Raw genomic sequence first — 10,884 nt, forward strand, 5'->3', positions numbered from 1 at the left:
CCCGTTGCCGGTTGCCCCACATATCAGCGAAAGGAAGTAGAAAGACAGGAGTAACTAGTTACACATAAATATATTTTTTGACAGAGAGATACTCCCTCTGTAAATAAATATACAAATCTTTTATATCACAGGCTCACCTTGTCGAGAAATATACTCCCTCTGCAACGCACGGGCATTATGGGGGTTCAGCTGAGAATATAATACTCAGATAGGCTCACGGTTTTGGACTTTGGGCCGCAGGCCGACCCTGCATGTTTGGGGGCCCATGTGTTCTACCTCAGTGCTTTTCATATTGCAAGCGATCGGTACGGCACTGGTTTTAGATGCTGTCGCAATGCGAATACACAAAATTGAATAAAGCACGGCAGCTGTTGGAATGAAATCGAACGATAGTTCCTAACCAGCAATCAGAGTTGCAATTCTATCAATGATATACCATGTGATAAATAATACTGTCGTACTACTTATACACACAGGACACTTGTTTCACCATGCCAGATTATTACATCAAAATCTCTCGGAGGATAGATCAGTTCGGCAGTTGCGTGCTGCTACTGAAGAATTTCAAAGTTGATTTGGACCAGCTCTCCTTGCCGAGAAAGTTCGATTTTGGCATCATCCCCTACCGCAAGATATGATTTAAATTTGAACCTTGGCCATCCTTTAGCATCAATCATCATGCGACCATCCTTTGTACTTACGGTATATTGAGAAGGTTCATTCACACCAAGGCTGCGCATGGTAAGAGAAACTTGGCCGTGGTCGCCCGGATTGTTGAACGACTCCATCGTTGCTCTAGGAATTCTCTATTTGCAAACAAGAAGACATACCCAAACAGTTAGATCAACACAGTGAATCATGTGAAACAACATGGAAAGAAAAAAGAAAGAAGCACTTGGGTGGCCAATGCTTACCAAGAAGGTGGACATGTCGGTTTTTGTAAGGACTTTGGTATATGAAGTGCGAACTACGGCCCAGTCTGTTGCTGGTGCAACTGCACGGGCCGGAGCAGATGCAAGTGCAAGTGTTGGTGCAGGTGCTGAAGCTGCTGCTGCTGCCGGAGATGGTGCTCCTTGTAGAGCTGGTGCCGGTGTCGGAGCAGGTGCCGGTGTCGATGCCCGATCCTCCGGTAGATCAGACTGATCCGCTGACATGGTCGGTGCCCAATCCTCAGCTGGATCAGACTGAGCTGCTGCCGCTGTCAGTGCTAGAGCAACTGCCGGTGCTCGATCTGTGCGAGACAATGGCGATCGTGTCTGGTCTGCTATGATCAGCTTTCTAACTTGACTAGGATCCCTGACCGTGATCCAGTTTTTTTTCATTTCTTTTAAATGCGAGAAGGACTAATTGTGGCGTTTTTGTTAAACCAAACTGTAGTTCATCATAGGGATTCAGCTTGTACTCAGACAATAGACTGATCCAATTTTTTCTAGTATTATAAGTGATGGACAGTGCCTTCGTTACTGACACGACATAAGAAGTGAAACCTGCAAAAATAGCCATCGTAGAGCAAACCAAACGATTTATTCTGTGATGAATGTCACATGGCAAAACCTGCGTCGTAAGATTGCAGGAAAAGAAAGAAAACATGACATTAAATCAATAAGATTTAGACAGTAAATCAATAAGATTTACTTGATGTGACATGAGTGAATCCTTACCAGGAAATCACTATGTTGAAGTACTAAACAAAAGATTGATCGTCCAACTACGCATGGCATGCAGGGGCCCCGCCTACTCCCACAAGCAAGACAGTCCAAAGGTCGTGACAAATCGTATGGACCGAACATCCATGGGACTGGAAATCCTGGTGGGTGCGATAAACCCTACAATGCATACAGATATTGGAGTGTAACCATAATTGATAAACCGTCCTCACAAAAAATATGATCTGGATACCTCAAAATATACAGACTGAATTGAGTGGACAGACATTAACATAGACCGTTCTCAGGACTGACCACACACCAAAAGCGGCAGTACTAATAAACAATACATGGTTCACAAACACAAATCAAGTACTGAACAATAGTACTTACTGCAGACAAGCAAAGTTGCACTAACTAAACTCTGCAGACTATTTCTTGCCACCGACCTACGGGATGAACCCCGCATAACTGACTAGGCCATGGACTTCGTGTGAGATGTCTACATGCACCATCACCATCTTGTCAACCTTGGAGAACCTAACAGAGTGGTCTTTCCACTCATAAACATGATGACGAAGACATGCCGCATCAGATTTGTTGGGAAGCTTTACAAGAACCACACCCTTTGTAATTGAAGGCACAACCAGGAAATTGTTGTGGTCAAGTACAGCCTCGAGAACACGCCTGACAACAATGCTACAGGAAAACACTAGTTCAGGACACGTGGCAACAAGGACACATCAGTTGGATAGTTCAACAGTAGAACTCATCATCAGGTCTTCCAGTTCACACGGCATGACTTTGAGAACTTCATCTCCACAGCGGACCTGGTTCTAATTCAAACAGAAACCATATTTTATTACTACCTCCGTTCATAAATATAAGATGATTTTCGATATTATACTCCACATATGACTACATATACACATAGAAATGAGTGAACAAAGACACTAGAACATGTCTTCAAAGGCATGAGAGCAGAGGGATTACATGCAATATCCATAACACAAGTTACTGAGGCAAATATACCCTCTTAAAAGGTAGCATTGATGTTCATAAAGTACTCCCTCCGTCCCAAAATTATTCTCTTAGATTTGTCTAGATACGGATGTATCAAGTCACATTTTAGTATTAGATACATCCGTATCTAGACAAATCTAAGACAAGAAATTTGGGACAGAGGGAGTAGTTGAAAGTAATCTATAAGAAATCAGTGTCAACCTCTCGCATGTTTTGGTCAAAAGAGGAATTTAGAACCGTCATTTGGCACACTAAAATCACATGCAAGATCACCCAGAAAGTTGTACTACCAGTACTAGTACTGCGTGTTAGATGAAAAAACACGATCAAGATCGAGAAAAAGATCGTCAACAAGAGACATTACCTGGACTTGCTTAATGAGGGATCCCGGAGAGGGGGGCTTGGACAGGGCGATGGCTTTGAGCTTGTCTGCGGTAGTCTCGGCGGGGTGCTTGCGCTTCTTTGTACCATGAGCCTCGACGGTTTTGTCCAGAGCCATAGGCATCACGTCGGCCGGTGCTCCGGCGTCCATCCAAGAGAGAAAGCTGAGAGAGAAGTGTGAAAGGAGGAACGAGATGAGGGAGAAGCAAAGTGAGTGGGGGTTTTCTTCAATATAGGAAGCTGAGAGAGAAGAGTGAAATGATGATTGCTTCGTCCGTCCAACTTACTGCTGGAAAGGAGGGGGTTTTGTGATTTAACGGCTCATTGGGCATACTGCGGCGGTTCGATCGGGGTAGTCTACCGTCACTCTACTACGGAGTAATTTAGTGCATGGCTGGTGGACCCAGGTGCTGGCTGTCCCACACGTCGGCGAAAGTGAGTAATTTAGTGCATGGCTGGAGGAGGATCTGCACAGTAGAGTGTGTCCACTGTTTTTCTGAAGAAAAAAATGATTACAACAAGCGTTTCCACTCTTATGATGGAGGAGTGTGAAATACGGCAGCCACTTGAACATACACAGTGCTCCTACTACTAGGCATGTGCAGTGGTTCATACGTTAGTACTACACAATCTTGTTGCTAGTGTAGTAAGATATGACGATAACAAATGATGTTGTGCGCATGTCAACTACTCCTATATGTAACATAGTACCGCTTTTTCGACTGTCCGGTCGAGAATGAACGGTGAGATCAATGTTAACAGAACTAGGTCCAGTATGCATGGAGAGTACGGTGCTACAGTACTCCATGAAACATGAACCATATGAAGCACAAATAGTGTTAGGCAGGGTGTATGAAGGGTGCACGGGATGGGAGCAAAAGTTCCCTTCTGGACCCACTTTTGGGTGTTTGGCAGAGTGCATGAAGGGTGCATGAGTCCACACTAGTAGGTTGACAAAAATACACGAAGAGGAAATAACTATATTGAGATGACAGTGCAACCAAACACACCCACATGCTTTGTGCTACAGTGACTGATCTGCACCGTCTGAGTTTGATCCAACGGTCATGTTGCACCGAGACATGGACATGCCCATGCAGAGGGCGCCTAAACACCACCGAAGTCCCTCTGCTTCTCGAGGCGCACGACATTGGTGATGCAGGGTGCAACCGCCCACAGAGCCCGCTCCCGGTCGACGGGAGCCAGTGTCAGGCGCCTCACCTCGGACTCCGTGATCTACTGCGCCGCCATGGCACCAGGTAGAAGCAATGGGGAGAAGAAGCAAAGGGGGCGAAATGGCTGAAAGGAAATGAAATCTACAGGAAGGCAGAGGGAGCGGGGAATCTTTTGGTTTTCACCACGGTAAAACACCAGTCGACGACTTCTCACATCAGGGAGCAGTGGGTTTTTACATGCGGAGTCATCGTGACTAATTGCTGCCGCGCCTGCTCCCGTCAATCAAAAAAATTAAAAATCCTGCCGCACCTGCTCCCGTCAATCAAAAAATTAAAAATCCTGCCACACCCAAACACCAGAGCAACGCCGCGGTGGATATTTAAATTTACCTGCCGGCAAGTAGATAAAAAAGGGGTGAAAAAACAAATGTGGCGGCGGCCTAGCTAATCGGTCGAACTAGCCCAACTAGCTAGCCACCGTGCTTCACTTATGTACTCGGCGGGAAAGGTGGTCTTTCGTGATTTGATGACTCATTTACTTGCTTCGGCGCTACGATCGAGGAGGACCCAGAAAACGCGCAGTAGGGCGTCCCATGTCAGGAAGAATATATGCGTGCACCACCCGGGAGGACCCCGAAACCGCGCGGTAGGGTGTGCCACATCTCGGCATGGAGGAAAAATGTGCGTGCAAAAATATACTGTATCAGACGTAGTACCTATGGTTCGACCTCAGGACCCAGCCAGTCGGTCGAAAACACCCTACTAGCCACACAGCTTCATCATGCAAACGTGGCACGGAGGATAGATGTGGTTAGCTCCATCTCGACCAGCCACAACGTCTCTTGTTCTAGGAGATTCTTATATTTTCCAAGCTTTTTTTAGTTGTAATAACACCACTGCAAGCTAGCGCCGCTCTTCGTGTGTGCTCGTGCAAAGGTTAGACGATGGAGAGAAGACAGATTGAGATTGCAGACCTGGGACCCACCAGTAAGTGAGACAACGGTCATGCATGTGTTGACGAGGCACTCCCTTTACTCTACTCAACGCAAGTACTGTATAAAATCAAGTTATGGGACAAAGCCAGCAACCGTTCGTTTTTTCAGGCTATCGACTTACGCTTTGTAGTCCAGGTTGCCAGTTCGAATCTCGTCTTTCAGATTTGTTAGTTTTAGGTCCAAATTTGATTAATGACAAGTGGGACCCCCGTGTGTTGTTCCGATATTTCAGTGTAGGATGGTTTTTTTGAACAAACACTTTGCGCGGTTAGACAAATAACGGCACGAGTTACACGTTTTTTGCAAGTTTACGAACAAAATGACAGCAGCATAGAATATCACATCCACCCCGCAGCTTAGATACTATGGTGATACGAGTTTTTACACCGTTGGAAGTGAGATCCAATGGCTTGGGAGTAGTCTTTGTAATTATGCGCAATTTCCAAACTCTCCAAAGGTTTTTTTGCAAATAAAACATTCAGGACTCGTGTGTGCCGCTGCATCTTCGATCCAACGGCTCCCCTGTGCTCATATTAGGTTCTCCCCGTAGCTTAATTACTCGCTATGGTGATATGAGCATCTAGGTCATATGATGAGTGATCAGATGGCACATGCATAGTACTTGTACTTTCTGCGCATTTCCCAAACTCTATCAGCCGTATATTGCAAAAACATTCAAACCTCCTACCGTGGGCCGTTAGATCTCAGTGAACTCGTATCACCATAGAATCTACGGTGCGGGAGCACCTCATACTCTCCCGTGCAAGAAAACATAAGGTGCTATCGCAGCTTGGATGCTACAGTGATACGAGCTTGGAGGTCGTTTGATCTGAGATCAAATGGCATCTGAGCAGTCTTTGTGCTTGTAAGCAGTGGCCGAACTCTTTTGGGGCTTTTCTACAAAAAACCATTCGAACCACCGAGGAGGTGTTGGGTCACAAATCCAACGCCTCCGAAGAGCTTGTATCACCAAAGCATCTAAGGTGTGGTAGCACATGATATTCTTACATACAGGAGAATATGATGTCCTCCTTCATCTTAGATGCTACGGTGATACGAGCTTCGAGGTCGCTGGATATGGGATCAAAGGGCATCTAAGTAGTTTTTGTACAAATTGTGTGCAATTATCAAACTCATCAAGGTTTCCTGCAAAAATATTAAGACACATCATGTGAGCTGCTATATCTAAGATCTACAAGCTCCAAGCAACAAGTATCGGCATATAGCATCTAAGGTATGGGGGCACATGATATTCTCCCGGGGAGGAGGGGTGGGGGGTGCACAACCAATCGGTGGTTGGGAGGGTGGGGACAAATATAATCTAAACAACCCTAAACAGAGCTCCACAATTTTATCTAAGGTCGAGGGGTTGACCCCCGACAATCATAGCTCTGCCTAAACACAACATTTGCATGTACTGTAGTACTAGACTTAATATTCATGTTTCAGTTTCATGTTCATTTTAAATATTGAACTGAGGACCATGGATGTCTTACATTTTACTCCCTTCATTCCTAAATATTAGTCTTTTTAGAGGCTTCAAATGGACTGGCACATACGGATGTACATAGACATATTTTAGAGTCTAGATTCACTCATTTTGCTTCATATGTAGTCACTTGTTGAACTCTCTAAAAGACTAATATTTAGGAATAGAAGGAGTATTTTTGAATTCGTGTCATACATGCATTGTTTGGAAAAATAGATGCACTATACTTATTGGATTGTTGTTGTGTTCGTGCGTGTGTGTCTCTATGTGTGTGTGTGTCTGGTCATATGCTTGATACATACAAAGTTTTCTCACCTCCATATTGTTCATCTTTTAAATTTGAATTTGCATTGGAAAACTTACTAGGGATACCATGAAATGTGAAATCCACGTTGAGATCACTATATCACAAACTCACTCTAATTCAACAACTCGTCATAAATCAATTACCACGTTGAGATTAGTATTTGCAAGGAAAATACGGGTATTGTAATACACATAGATTCGTTCGGCAATTTAAAAGGTTCCTTTCGTATTCTCGAATGGTAGGACCCAACGGCGTACTAGCCAGACCTTGGCTCGTGTTGATCCTAAAAAAACCGGGCTCGTGTCCTTCGGTGGCGTGCGTGGTACGCACATTAGGCAACCCCAACCAGTCGAGCCTCAGCATTTCAAGTCGAAATATCTGGCGGCCAGAATTCCATCCCTAGGAAATTCCCCTCATGTACCCGGTCCATAATGACTACCAATGAACAACGGAGGGATGCTTTAGTAACTAGACAACGTTACCTACCGTGCCGAGCACGGTTCAATTCCCTCGGTCGCCGCTCGTCAAGGTCACCCGTCAACTGCATTGCCTAGTACTACTACTACTACTGCTACACCACCAGGATGAGCACAGAATTGAGCCCGTTTGTTCGTGCCTAGTACTTGAGTTAATATATCAGGTAATGCACTGGTACGGAGGGATTATCCTTTTACTCTGCATATATAACTTGTCTGAAGTCTAACTAAGCAAAATGTTTGACCAAATCCTTTCTTAAGAAATACAACAGGGCAGATGTACGGCTTGAAAATTTATTGCATGATGCAGGTTATGATATTGTTTCGAATCCTGGATCTTAGATTTCAGAAAATCCAAAAGTGAGCATAAATTCTTGAAACTAAGCATGGTCACGTGATATGGCACAAATATTACTTCGTAAGTTTTTTCTTCAATTTGAGACAATCTGCTTATGACAAGTTGCACAAATGAAGATCCAAGGTATTTTGGAACAAAGACCTGTCACGTTAAGGCGAACTCTTTCACTATTGGAACCGTGGGCGTTTACGTGCCGCCACGAGTCCCCGCTTCTCATCGGCAGGTGCCGTCCGAGCAAGCATGTGAGTCAACGGGAGGTGTGCGAGTAGACCGCTGCGCCGGCTGTCAGGGAGGCGTGCGAGCAGACCGCCGTGTAGGCTCACCGGGAGGCGAGCCCTTTGACCAGGCTCCGCCGCTCACCGTCGTCCCAACTGCTCCCACTTTTAATGTCGCCGGTGCCGCAGTTTAAAATCAACCCTGCACTACCCGGTATCGCTACAATCCTCTCTCTTCCTCTCCGATTCTCCTGTCGTCTACCTCCAACTAGCCTGACCTAAACGCATGCCATGCCGCATCACGATGGTCTTCCCTTAGTGTTCCAGTTTCCTGAGGAAGACACCCAGCCGGAGTCTCAAGAACATAAGGCGCTTTGGGCCGAGCTTGAACTGGCCTTGCGGGAAGACGTCGTGCCTGTCCCCACTCCCGTTCTGACTCCCGTTGCCCCGACTGCGCTAGCGCCCATCCCCGTGGCATTGATTGGTTGGGAGCCGCACATTGTCGCCGAGCTTGATCCCACGGGGTTCCACGAGGTCCCCGCCGACTTTCATGCGCCCGTGCACCTGCCAGCGCATGCGCCTGCGCGTGCACTGACGCGCACATCCGTGCCGGTGCCCGTGCACCTGCCAGCGCATGCGCCTGCGCGTGCACTGACGTGCGCACCCGTGCCGGTGCCCGTGCACACGAATGTCTCCGCCGCGCCATTGACAGCGCCTGTCCCCGTGCGGGTGCCAGTGCCCCCCTCAGCGGCATGGATGGCCGCCGTCGACCGCTTCCTTGCACCAACGCCAGTCGCCTCCTCCCGCCAGTTGACTCGCTCTGAAGTCCAGAACATTTTGGCCTTCCTTGAAGCTAGGCCAACATCCAGGAGTACGCCAACAACGGCGCAAGACGCCGCCGTCGCCGTCGGTCAGTAGCCCGACGACACACAGATCACGGCAGAGGAGCCGCTTCCCACCGCGAGACGCCCCCGCCGCCGCCGCATAATCTAAATTTGCCATGAAAAACATTCAGATTGCCATGCTTAAAATCCGAACGTTTATCATTTCCGTTTATTTTATATCGATCGTCGTATAATTTAAAGTCGGAGTCAGACTGAACGAAATGTATGGTTTGATCGATTGAATGTTCTACTAGAGCCGTATCAAATTAAATATAAAACATCATCAAGCCACATGTATTCCTTGTCATCCAACGACCTAAACTGCTTCAATGTCGAGTGCTCAACACGTTTAGCGTGGAGTTAATTTCATGCCAAAAGTAGTGCTAATCACATGACAACATGCAAATAATATCCTAGTAGTTAATATCCGCATGCACTTAATATACTTCCAAATTAACGTGCATTGCACGTACACACTGACTAGTGCTGCTAGTACGTGAAACTGGTGCCGGTTGTGAACGCATCCAGATATGGTCAACGGCAACATCGCTCGCGAGTTCTTCCTGTTTGCCCGAGCGTCTAAACGCAGAAGGGGAGGAGAGAGAGAGAGAGCACACATGGAACCCACCAGTAAGTGAAGGCGAATAGTACTAAAAATAATATTACATGTTATCCATTAATTAGGCTGTGGTAATATAAAAACATTATGTGAACAAAGGGGGTACAACAAACATTGCTATTCTACGTATGTTGCCTATTGACATGCGGCTTGAAGGCCCGGTCGCATGTTCGATCCTCGTCCTTTATATTTTAATTTGTATATGGGTCCAAATTTGTTTCATGACATGTGGGCCCCTCGGTGTGCAGTTTGTAGCACTTTAATTTGTGGGTCGAAATTTGTTCCATTCCAAGTGGACTATCAGTGTGTAGTTTTGTAGCTTATTTATAATAATTAAAGAGAACAACATAGTTTTTTCAATAATACCATGGTGCGACATCGAAGGCGAGAAAGGACATGCGAGAGAGCGATGACCGAGCCAGAGGGAAATCAACTAGGGGAGTTGCGTGGGTTGCAACGGTGTTTGGAGTAGTTGTGTGCCGAATGCTACGAAAATATAATGTAAACCGACCGGAATAAATGCCTACACAAATTAATCCAAGGTTGGAGTGCCCCTCGCAATGTAAATAGCTCCGGCTTTGCGAGGTATGGAGAGGTAGTAGCTTCAACGCGTGGAAGATATGGTGTGAGAAAGCAAGGTCAATCGAGAGACATATAGATAGAGAGACAAAGTGAGTGTGGTCCGACATTCATTGAACAAATATATATGCTCTGGAGAGATATTGTCCGATTGAGCTTTTTGGCAAGGGTGAGGGCTGTAAGATAGAGCTTGAGAGATGATCCAATCATAGACGTGTAGATATATTTTGTGCGTGGGAGGAAGCAAGGTCAACCGATCACATAGGGTCGCCGTGCGATCGAAAGAGTGAGACGGGTTGGAGAGAGTGACCTAGATAGACGATGTGCGTGAGAGAGTATACAATGTGAATAGGTTGAATTGGGCTCAAACATGGTGATATATCGTTTTTGTCTGAGAAAGAGCGAGGTCAATCGAGACATACGGAGAGAGAGAGAGATTGAGTGAGCATGGCCCACCATGAGGTCGAAAGAGTGGCAGCGGCTTGGATGGACTGACCTAGATAGACAATCTGCGTGAGAGAGTATAGAGTGTGTCGATCGAGGCCCGAACAGGGAGATATATCATTTGTGTGTGAAAGAAAACGGGGTTAAACGAGACTCAGATAAAGAGAGCGAGATTGAGCGAGTGTGGCCTGCCGTGCGGAAGAAAGAGTGAGACAGTCTCGAGGGAGTGACCTAGATATACAACGTGCGTGCATGCGCACGAGAGGTTGGGGGGCTAGATAGGCAATGCATGT

Source organism: Triticum aestivum, chromosome 6A (assembly GCF_018294505.1).
Source record: "Triticum aestivum cultivar Chinese Spring chromosome 6A, IWGSC CS RefSeq v2.1, whole genome shotgun sequence".
Classification (NCBI taxonomy): Eukaryota; Viridiplantae; Streptophyta; class Magnoliopsida; order Poales; family Poaceae; genus Triticum; species Triticum aestivum.